Raw genomic sequence first — 12,511 nt, forward strand, 5'->3', positions numbered from 1 at the left:
ATGTCATGAAAAAAAAGATGAAGTTCATAAATACCGAAAGGACCAATTGCAAAACTAATAACAGCACTTGCCCCACATTATTCCTCCGAAGCTGCAACCTACGCAAATAGACATAATTATTAGTCATACATATATGGACCTCCAAATTATAAATTTAGAAGAGAAGAATAGAGCGTACCACTACTTTTCTAGGCAATAACATACGTCACTTTTTCATCTCTTGAAACCGCTTTTTGATCTTTTCATTATCAATCTTTCTAAATATCTCCTTCTCAGTATAACATATCATCAAGTCATTGAGCCATTCATCACCCATTTTATTGCGTAAATCTATCTTTATAATGTTGAAGGCTGAAAATATTCTCTCAACTGAAGCTGTTGCCACCGGTAGTATCAAGATTAGCTCAATGAGACGATAAACCAATTTATAAGATGTATGCATTTTAGTCTTGACCATAATTTCAGCAACTTTTCCAAGCTCAGTGCATCCAAGAAAGTCTGGAGTTCTTCTAGCACGGTTGACAAACTGTGTAAGATGATTTGGCAAAACAGCAAGTTCACCAATATCAAAATCATCGGCATAAATTTCAGCAAGCCTCACAAGTTTGTCCACATCAAAATTAGAGGAGTTCCTTGGGTTAAAAGCAACCATACATACTAATAACTCTGAACTAGTTTCACTAAACCGGTGATTCATCTCAGTCAAGAGGGCATCAATGGCGACCAAAAAAAGTTCAACATGATGTAATGCATGCTTGTTACCTTTTGCTTCCTTCTTCTAGATGTCCCTCTAACATTTATTTCCTTATCCATATCCGGCACTTCAATCTCATTCTTCTCACAGAATGTTATCACTCTTTTGAGTAATGGCTCCCATCCATTTTCCCTCATATCCTACAAGCTATCTTTCACATCTGAGATCAAATGCATTGCTTCAACTATGTCTTGATCCTTCTTTTGCAAAGCTTGTGATAAAATATCTGTCATGCTCAACAATTGTATCATCAAATGCAGGATGAACACAAAACCAAAGCTCTCTATTTTTTCAATTAAACCTAAAGCTCCACCGTTATTTCTTAGTTTAATAGAATCTTTCTTCACTATCTCAAGCACATCTATGATAGCCTCCCACATCACCAAAATGCGAAGCAAAGTTTTAAGATGTGAACCCCATCTAGTATCTCCTGGCCTAGCTAGGCGACTTTCTTGATTTAAACCTCTTCCAGTCATAATCTCGCCCTTCTCAATCTTTTCTAGCAACACATCTTGATGCTTTGCAAGCAACGCATCTTTTCTCATACAAGATGCACCCACATTGGTGACTATTAAAGGAACATAGTTAAAGAAATCTGCAATATCTGCACTAGAAGTTGAAACAGCAACCACCACTAGTTGCAATTGATGGGCAAAACAATGCACATAGAAATTAGCATAAGGATTTTCATCACGGATCAGTTTTTGGACCCCATTAAATTCACCTCTCATATTAGAGGCTCCATCATACCCTTGCCCACGAAGCATAGAGATAGACAAATTGTGACTTGAAAGCATACTGACCAAAGCCTCTTTCAATGCAATAGTTGTACAATTCTGAACATACTGAAGCCCAAGAAATCTCTCCACCACTTGCCCTTTATCATTCACAAACCTACACAGTATATTTATTTATGTGTTAGTATAATTGCAGAAATAATTATAATAAAATCTATGAACAAAATTACAACTGTGGAATACTAACCTTAGAATCACTGTCATTTGCTCTTTTATTGATACATCCCGAGACTCATCAATAAGCACTAAGAATTTTCTACCAAGGATCTCATCCATACTGACAGCTGTGACTTCCTTAGCACAAGCTTTTGCAAGATCCTTTTGTATATCAGGAGATATCATCTGGCAATTTTTAGAACCTTTTTCATATGCATCATTGACTATATCTACCTTATCCTTATACCAATCAACCATCTCTCTAAACATACCCTTGTTGAGGGAAGTAGAACTCTCATCATCTCCACGAAAAGGTTGCCCTTGATATATGAGAAATCTTGCAACATCTAAAGATGATGTCAGGCGAATCTCATATCGTTTTTCTTCCTCCGTGCTTACCTCAACTATTCTTTGACCCACACTTGTCCTTTGGTTCATAAAATCATCACACTTCAGTCTGGCCTCTGTATGAGTCTTCGAAGCACTATGCTTATGAAAAGTATCCTTAGCATTCTTCCAATTTTGATAACCTTGATGAGCAAAGATAGAACTTCCAAAATTTTCTATCTTCCCCGAATTAAAGAAAAGATAGCAATATAAGCAATAAGCAGCATCCTTGGACTCACTATACTCTAGCCAATCAAATTCGTCAAACCAAATCTTTTGAAATGATCTCCATTGACCAACCATACATTTAGAAGGAAATCGAAATTCATGAGGTTGGGTTGGACCACTCAAAGCATACACTCTCTTTAATTGGTCTCTAATTGCTGGATCATAAGAAGCAATTGGTTTGTGTTGTCCAGGGTCAGCAATTAGGTTTGAATGACTCAACTCTTCCCTCGGTTTCTTTGGGTTTGGTTGACTTCTACTCTCATTAGTATGTGCAGTTGAGCCGCTGCCACTTGAACTTGAAAAGTAATTGTTCAAAGTCAAAGTTCTTTTCGACATGCTGATGAGTGATAATCTAAAAAATCAAATCGTATCATAAATCAAACATTCACTCACACACACATCGTATTCAATGTTACAGTTAAGAAAATAAGAAATCACCTCTGCCTGCTGGCTGGTTCCTGCCGCCTGCTCGGCTGCTCCTGCTGGCTGCCGGCTTGCTGCCCTACCCAGCCCCAAAAGCTTCACGGCGCTGTCCGCCCGCAGAGCCGCGGTCGCGCCGTCCGGCCGTAGAGCCACGGCCGCGTCGTCCACGTCTCGTGCGAAGCCGCCGCCGCGGGTCCGATGAGGCTTAAGCCGGCGCCCGCCCACAAAGCCGCGGCCGCACCGCTCGCCCCGTCGCCCGTAGAGCCACGGCCGCGCCGTCCGCGAGTCGAATGCGATGGGGATACTGGATGAGCAGCGTGGGGATGAGAACATCGGGCTGCAGGGGTGTGTTATAGGGAGATGTTTCCACTTTCCAGGATTAGGCTTCAGTCTTTGTTGGCCCAATAAACATTAAGTATTCTTTTTATCTCTAATAATTGTCGGCCCTTCCCAATCTATATAATTAAACATAAAAAATCAAGGTGAGGCTTAGGTGGGGCGCTATGTGCTCAGGATTGTTAGGCCAAGCTAAAGCCCGGCTGCTTGCTCCGTCGCTGTGCCAGATGCCACCTAAAAACTTCAATTACACAAAGGCCTTGTTTACTTCCACCCAAAATCTAAAAACTTTTCAAGATTTTCCGTCACATCGAATCTTTAGACACATGCATGGAGTATTAAATATAAATAAAAATAAAAACTAATTGCACAGTTTGGTCGAAATTTACGAGACGAATCTTTTAAGCCTAGTTAGTCCATGATTGGACAATAATTACCACAAACAAACGAAAGTGCTACAGTGTCGCGAAAAAATTTCGCCCAGGAACTAAACAAGGCCAAAGGATTGTGAGTGATTGATGCTTGTAGTCACTTATGAATTTGTGATCCACTTTTTACCGAGGACATGACTCTGTTTACGCATCCTGACATCGCATAATTGCCCCCTAGCGACACTTACTCCATGGCGAATGGCAGCACCAGTTGTGCAATGAAACAAATCATGCCAATATTTCGTTCATATATATGGGCCTTGTTTAGTTCCCAAAAAATTTTATAAAATTTTTCAGATTCTCCGTCACATTGAATCTTTAGACGTATGCATGGAGTATTAAATATATATATAAATAAAAACTAATTGCACAGTTTGGTCGAAATTGACGAGACGAATCTTTTGAGCCTAGTTAGTCCATAATTGGACAATATTTGTCAAATACAAACGAAAGTGTTACTATTCCTATTTTGCAAAAAATTTTGGAAGTAAACAAGGCCATGATATCTAACACACTACTTAGGACGTGCCTCATAGTAGTTCCTACAAAGGGAAAAGTGCAAGATGATCGAAAGTATGTGAAGAGCGAGTAGATGTGAGCTTGGGGAGATGATCAAATAAGAGAGAGATTGGATAGTATCACTAAGCCGGGAACTAGGGTAGGTTAAGCTAGGATTAGGTGTATTAGTGTACGTAGGGGGTGCTTAACTATTCATTTCCTTAACAGACAGTCCTTGAAGTGGCTACGAATGGTTCATCGAGGCAGAGTCGAAGTGCAAGGCCTCGAGGTGTGATAGATAGTTCGTCCATGTAGGACTGGGGGTGTTGGGTTTTTTACATCCCTGAAAACATTGACGGACAGTTCGTAGAGGTGTGAGTGTGACGAACAACGCCAGGTCAAGCTGAAATGTTATAACTGGCTAAGAGCAGACCATTCCAAGGGCGGATACACTATTACAGCAGGTCTATCACAGCCGGTTCAAAACCCCTCATCACAGTCGGTTTTCAGCCTCGGTAGTAAATGATCAATAGTGATAGTGCACGGAGTCGAGTGCATATATGTTGCAGACAGAGTGGAAGCACATGCCCTTCAAGAAAAAGAAAAAAAAACCCTGAATAAACTCCAATGAGTAGTTTAGCATTTTTCATTTATGCTCGACCTGGATGATATAACATAGACTAGAAAATATTAAAAGCCGATTCACAAAATGTCCAGCGAGGATGGGCCAAGTGGTCGTCGGCAGCAGCAGCTGACATCTCGAAACAGAATCCAGCGAGGAAAAAGTGGATCACACATGATGGCAACTAAAATTTAGTTTATACTGTCGTTTTGATACATGAACTAGTAGGACTACTTTTTTCCTCAAATACAAGATATTGAATGTTTAAAATTTATTCTAAAGTATAAGGGCACTCACAATGCAAGACTCTATCACAGAGTCCAAGACACTTAATTACATATTATTTATGGTATTTTGCTGATGTGGCAGCATATTTATTGAAGAAAGAGGTAGAAAAAATAAGACTCCAAGTCTTATTTAGACTCCAAGTCCACATTGTTCGAGGTAATAAATAACTTTAGACTCTATGATAGAGTCTGCATTGTGAGTGCCCTAAGGGTATTCTAGATTGTTGAGCCACATGCATTTGTGCCTACCATTTAGAACCTCATCCATGCATGTCTTTTAAACACCATCTTGTACAGAATAAGTCATGTAATTGGTGGCTAATATTAATGCGATGTGTCCGTCCTCCTCTTAATGAAAAACAGGCACAACCCAGTCGCGAAAAAAAATGAGATGTGTGCCTGCTTTTTAAACTATGTTTTTCTAGCAAATTAAGCAAGTTAAGAATCAAACTAACTATTTAGTGAGAGAGAAATTAGTCCTTTGCCGTACTCTTTGTTTGGTCCTAAAATTGCTTGATACCTTATATTTAGAACAAAGGGTCCAGTATTAGTATACTTTACACTACTACATATTTGGTAGTCACTGCCCGATTTTGAAAAAACGACAATGATATTCGGGTCTTCGGCATCATTGTCAATTTTAGTCAAGAATCGGCGGTGATAATGGGTCATCACTACCAATTTTAACCAAGAACCGACACTGATTCTATCACTGCCAGTTCGTGGCTTGAACAAACGGTGATGCTGCAAGAAAGTTTCATAAGTTTCTCATATGATATCCGATGAAGACAAACTTTATATCAAAGTTATAGTATTTGACGTTTTTTATAACTTTGTAGTATAAACTTTTCAATTTGAGACCATTTGGATGTCCAAATATTTTTATTTATAATCATCTATCTAACAAAAATTAATTTTCGATATCTAAAATTTAAAATTTGAATTTTTAAAACGACCTTGGATGGATAAACGCCCAAAATAGAAATTGTAGATCTCAAAAAGTTATGCAAGTTTATAGTTGATAATATTTTCTTTTAAAATCATTTACTACTTCAAAATTTTGTTTAAAATTAAACCTTGAAAATGTTGAAGAACTTTGATTTTTGTTTTTAGTCTCTAGCTAAAATTTGTAACTAGTTTTTCTCCCTCATACTAACTTTAAATTTGATGTTTTTTCCTAAAATTTTCTAAAATCATGCTCTAGCAATCTATTATGTTCTGGTATTATTTTATCTATCTTTTCATTTGACTGTGTTTTATCTATTTAAATTTTGAATTTCAAAAATAATAACTTCAAATATTATTTTGGAACACTAAATGGTTTCAGTTCAAAAAGTCATGAACATAGAAGTTGTAGAACTAGCATCAATATCTATGACATAAAATGAGTATCTTATGAAAATATATTCTATGATAAATCTAATGGTATTAATTTGGTACTATAAATCTTAGCTTTTTTATAAATTTTGGTCAAAGTTTTAAAAGTTTGACTTAGGACAACTCTAGAAGTTGCAACTTTCAGGGACAAAGGGAGTAGTTTCATAAACTATGAGAGAGATGTGTAACATTTGTGAACAATGTTACGATTACTATGTCGGATGAATAAATGATTAAAATAAAAGTGGTAGATCTTGAGATGTTATACAACTTTAGTTGATGACTTTTTTTATTTGAAATCATCTTGTCTTGGAAAACTAAGTTTATAAATTCCTAAAAAATTAAAATTTGATTTCTTTAAATGATCTCAGATGGATAAACTTTCAAAATGAAAATTTTAGATCTCAAAAAGTTATGAAACTCTGTAGTTGACAACTTTTTGATTTGAAATAATCTTGTCAAAGAAAACTATATTTGAATTTCTATAAATCGGAGACCTTTCGTCAAAACTCGAATTGCACCTCCGCCAAGGCTATGCTGATGAGGGGTAGGCAAAGAAAATAAATAAGTGAGATCCGCTGAAGAGTGTCTAGGTTAGAGGTTGTTCTTCGTGTGTTCCTACAATAGCTCCTCCTCACCAAATCTTGAGCCAGAAGTGCTCCGTCGGCTACCTCATTTAATTTGGTGCAGCTCTGCTACCGGAGCTAAAGTCATAGCGACGCGAGAGCCGCACCAAACAAACAACTTCACTCAAAAACTAAAAACTTTTCAACGTTTTCTATCACATTAAATCTTGCGACATATGTATGGAGTATTAAATATAGATAAAAATAAAAAATAATTACACAGTTTACCTATAAATCACGAGACGAATCTTTTAAGCTTAGTTACTTTATGATTGGATAATGTTTGTTAAATAAAAATGAAAGTGATACAATGTCGATTCCAAAAAAAAATTAAACTAAACAAGACATAGTATTGTTGGACCACCGACAGACCTAGAAATTTATAAAAGAGGAGGATCAAGTTATTTTCAGCTTTAGAACCCTCAATTTAAAGCAGCTTCAAAACCAATAGGGAGACTTGAGCCCGCCCCACTGTTAGATCCATCTCTATGTCTTTTTTTTACGATGAAAAAAGAATTATATTATATGATAGTTAAGTACATCAAACACGTTACAGGAACTTTGGATTGTAATATAGTACTTACGTTGTGTAAAGCATAACTCAAAACCTAACCTGTTAGATGCTTTGCGGTATAGACGACCGCATAGGCAAATACTCGGTAAATGGCCTGAAAACAAATACCCAACGAACGACGGCCAACATTCCAATAGGCGCAATTGAAGAACTTCTTCTTTCTAGTGTCGTTCTTCTTCTTCTTTCTGCCACCGAAGAGTGAGGATGACTAATGTGAAAATTATTCTCCCAACCCTTTATTGTGGCTAGATCTAACCACAATAAAACGGATAATAGACTGGAGAAAATTATTCCATGCGGCGACATCATTTCCGCCTTGATGTCGTAGTCCGGAAACAAAAGTCTCCGTATCATCATATCGATGAAGATGCTGATGCTCAAGTCCATCTCTATGTTGGAGAGGCTTCCTGATGCACTAGCTGTTATTAGTAAGTTATCTGAATTGTTGAACTTGCCCTTTAAGCTAAACTTTAGTTGATTCCGGTGTCGGGCCCTCAGGCCTCAGCCACGTGGAGTCGAGCAACTTCCTCAATGCATGCATGGTACTAGACTGTTTCTTTTTTTCACGAAAATTTTTTTAAAAAATGTGAAGTAGATGCGCCTGTAATTCCTTAATGCATGCATGGTACTAGACTTAAAAATGCTTTACTCAGATTTAATCTAATCTGAGAATTTGCAATTCTGGAAAGATGTGGGATATTTTAAAGTGGGAAACGGGACTAGCTTGCAAATAAGTTTTTAGGAAGATCCTCACCTCTAAAAGAGTAATTTGTAACACAATCAATTATCCTCTTTTAACTGTGAGGCTATAACGAATTAAGTGTCTATTCATGTCTTCTTCGTGCAGTTAAACGAGGATAAATTGATGGCATGGTTTAAACTAGTAGCTACAATAGCAAATGTTTAACTTTTCAAACGAGAGGGATGTTTTTTAACGGCAGCTACATAGCCATGATCAATTCTTAGGCCTTGTTTAGTTCACCCCCAAAACAAAAACTTTTCAAGATTTTTCATCACATCGAATCTTGCAACACATGCATAGAGTATTAAATATAGATAAAAATAAAAACTAATTACACAGTTTATCTGTAAATCACGAGATTAATCTTTTAAGCCTAGTTACTCTATGATTGGATAATGTTTATCAAATAAAAACAAAAGTGTTACAGTATCCAAATCCAAAAACTTTTTAGATCTAAATAAGGCCATGGTCGATATCAGCGTACTTGATAAACTAAGATACATCTTTCTGCCTTGTTCAGTTTCTAAAATTTGGGTTTTTGGGCACTGTAACACTTTTGTTTTTATTTGACAAATATTATCCAATCATGGACTAACTAAGTTCAAAAGATTCATCTCGCGATTTATAGGTAAATTGTGCAATTAGTTTTTGTTTTCATTTATATTTAATACTCCATGCATGTGCCACAAGATTCGATGTAACGGGGAATCTTGAAATTTTTTGAAAACTAAACAAGGCCCACTAGTAATCAAATTCATATGTAAATCAATGCTTCCTCATAATAAAAATCTTTCTTTCGTAATTTAGAGAGATGTTATCTTAACAATGGATAATTTAGTTAAGAGAAACTGGATTAGTGGCCAAAAGTTTTGTTTTTGTAATTGCATTATTTCTACCATGTTAAGAGTATTTGGGACATTAGTTATATAGCTGCTAGTTTATCCTCACCTAGATTGAGTGGTTTTGTTTTTGTTATAGTTACATAACTTTTATTATGTATTTAGATATATCTAGGTATATAGCCAAATTGTGTATCTAAAAAACCAAAACGACATGAAGAGAGGGTTTAGTTTACCGCTAGACACAAGACTGTCACTACATGAATATAAAGACATGCTAGAAATTATATGTAGTTTCTATACCTATTAATTTCTATAGACACTATGTATAAAAACTATGGTTCAATGAATAGTTTCTATACAATAATTTGTTACTCAATCATATTCATTCTCTCTCCATTCTCAACCAATTATATCACTTTATTTCTTGGATCTCGCGTAGACATGGTTTCTAAGTTAGGCCTAGTTTCTATGATTTTTGCTCTCTCTCTCTCTCTCCAATAACTATATTGTCACATCAACAAAATGCTTAGGTGGTCTCATAATTAATGTATATAGAAACTATAATAATTTATGCATTGGAAGTGACTTGCATCTTTGCTTGAGTTTATCAGCCAAATCTTAACAGTGTTTTTTCTTTCGTAATGAATAGTCATTTCTGTGGTAGTGCCACAGGCTGATCGACTTCACCATATGCCACTGCGCCGGGGAGCAGCAGAGCAGGGTTGCAATTTGTCAGGAGAGCCCCACGAAGCTGTAACCAGCAGCCAATTCCTCTGGGGAATTGCAGTTGCAGAGACATCGATGATGACAGTTGACAAAGGCTAGGCCTTGTTTAGTTTTAAAAACTTTTACAAAATAGATATTTTAATATTTTTGTTTATATTTGATAAATATTATCTAATTATGGATTAACTAGATCTAAAAAATTTATCTCGTAAACTACAAATAAACTATACAATTAGTTATTTCTTTTATTTATATTTAATGCTTTATGTATATGCCGTAAAATTTGATGTGACGAGGAATTTGGAAATTTTTACAAATTTTTTTAGAAACTAAAACAAAGGCTAAAAAACAAAAAGATAAAGCGGGGTCATGAGTTTGGTCGAAATTTACGAGATGAATCTTTTAAGCCTAGTTAATCCATGGTTGGACAATAATTACCCCAAACAAACGAATGTGCTACAATGTCACAAAAATTTTTTGGTTGAGGAAGTAAACACGGCCTTATCTGTCAGCTCTCACTCGGCTGTGCTGTGATGAATGTTGAGTGGTCGCGTAGCCTGCACAGAACGGATGAGTAGCATGTATACAAAAACTAATGCATGTCTAGGGCTTATTTAGTTAAAAAAATAGATTTTGATACGGAAGCACTTTTATTTGTATTTGACATTATTATCCAATTATAAATTAAGGGCACTCACAATGCAGACTCCATCATAATGTTCAGCTAGGCGCTCGCCTAGGCGCGACTAGGCGCGACTAGTCGGTAGTCGAGACCCGTCGCCTGGCCTAGGGGGTTAGTTGCCGATCTGGGCGCTGGGCGGCGCTAGGCGGCGCAGAGGCGGCTCTAGGCGGCGCGGAGACGACGCGGAGGGGCGCGAGGCGGACGAGCGCGGGATTCCGTGAAAAAATGGACCCTGCGCGCGAGTCCGCAAAGGATTCCCGCCCGCGCGGCGCGATTTCGGGCGCGAAGGATAAGAGGGAGAGGATGGGTTCCCGCCAGCCATTTGCTCATCTCCGCCAGTGCTCCTCCTCGACGCTGGACGAGCTCCTCCCCGCCGATGAGCTCCACCCGCGGCCCGCCAGTGTTGCTCCTCCCCTCCTTGTCCCCTGCTCATCCCCCACCCGCCGGTCTTCCTCCTCCCCTGCTCGTCGCGAAGCTGCTCGTCCCCGGAAGCTGCTCGTCGCGAAGCTGCTCATCCCCGGAAGCTGCTTATCTCCGACGGCGTACCCCTCCCCGTCGGCCACCCGAAGCCTCCAAGGTGAGTTCCCTTCCCTCCCTGCTCTTCTCCCTTCCTCCGCCGGCTCTCTCCCCTGCTCTCAAATCTTCTCCCTCCCTGCTCTTCTCCCTGCTCTCTCCCCTGCTCTCAGATTCCCCTGCTCTTCTCCCTGCTCTCTCCCCTGCTCTCTCCCCTGTTCCTCTCCTTGCCTGTTTGTTTGAATCTGAAATTCTGAATGTGCATGTGCATGTATGATGATGTATGCCTCTGTATTTTCTATTTTGTGATTGCATGAATGTAGGATGTCATCAACTGAGAATGGAACAGAGGGATCAAATGTCCTGAAAAGGAATTCGGATGATGTTGGATGGGAATATGGTGTTCTTGTTGATGCTAACAATAAGGACAAGGTGAAGTGCAAGCTTTGTAATAAGGAGATGAGGGGAGGGATTCATAGGTTGAAGCAACATTTGGCTCATGAGGGAAAGAATGTGAAGAAATGCACAGCCAGAACACCACAGGCTACGGAGGCTAAAGAGAAGTGCAAAAATGCACTAGCTGATGCAAAAAGGAAGAGGGAGGAGAAGACTGTTCGTGAGCTAGAAATTAGAGAGGAAGTTCATGTATCTAGGGTTGGAGCAGATTCAGATGAAGTCACCTGTGTTGGAAGTTCAGAGCCCCACAAGTTAGGACCCATTGACAAATGTGTAACACCCCAGGTGTTTGTCACTTGCTAAGTACTAGGTTTGAGCTCAAACATGACAAGTTCAATGGTAATAAAGAGGTCAAAGTCAATCTATGAAAGTAAACTCCAACTTGGGCTTGGTGTATGCAACCTTGCTTGCATATATGCCTTTTTAAAAGGTATGCTTTGATGATGCTAAAGGAACCTTTCCATGTGTCTCATATCTGTCCCAATCTATGTTGGTCTCTGGAAATGTTTGGTGAAGTTTGGAATCAAGAAGTCACATGAAATGATAAGTTATATCCTTGTTGGAATGACTCTATTAAGGAAATGGAATCATGGGTCACCAACCAAACCTTGCAAACTTGCTCATATGACACTAGATGAATTATACAACAAAAGTCGTGAAGGGTTCATGTTGAGCTTATGTCAAGAAAATGCTTCAATTGGCCTAAAATCCTATTTGGAGCTTTATCGGGTTACTACTTGATCAAAGTGAAAGATTGACCTCTGTTGCAGTTATGAGGTTTGACCCTAAATGAAAGTTGTAGTATTGCTTCTGTAGAACAAACTTTATTTAAGGATCAAGAGCTAGTTTGGTACCTATCCTAATCAAATTGAGCTCTCAAGAATCAATTCAGTGCTGATTTGCTACCTCCATATTTTGGCTAAGTCCCTGAAAGTGACAGCAGTGAGTTAGCTCCTTCATGACATTTTATTATCCAAATTCTTATGGTAACTCAATTAGATTCCTTAATATGAGTTGGACTACTCTTCTTGATGAAAGCAATGGATCAAGTATC

At 38.3% G+C, this 12,511-nt stretch overlaps 1 pseudogene; it reads right to left on the reverse strand.

The window, feature by feature from the left end:
* On the reverse strand, positions 206-1,965 carry LOC110437298 (annotated as a pseudogene).

The sequence above is a fragment of the Sorghum bicolor genome, chromosome 7 (genome assembly GCF_000003195.3).
Source record: "Sorghum bicolor cultivar BTx623 chromosome 7, Sorghum_bicolor_NCBIv3, whole genome shotgun sequence".
Lineage (NCBI taxonomy): Eukaryota > Viridiplantae > Streptophyta > Magnoliopsida > Poales > Poaceae > Sorghum > Sorghum bicolor.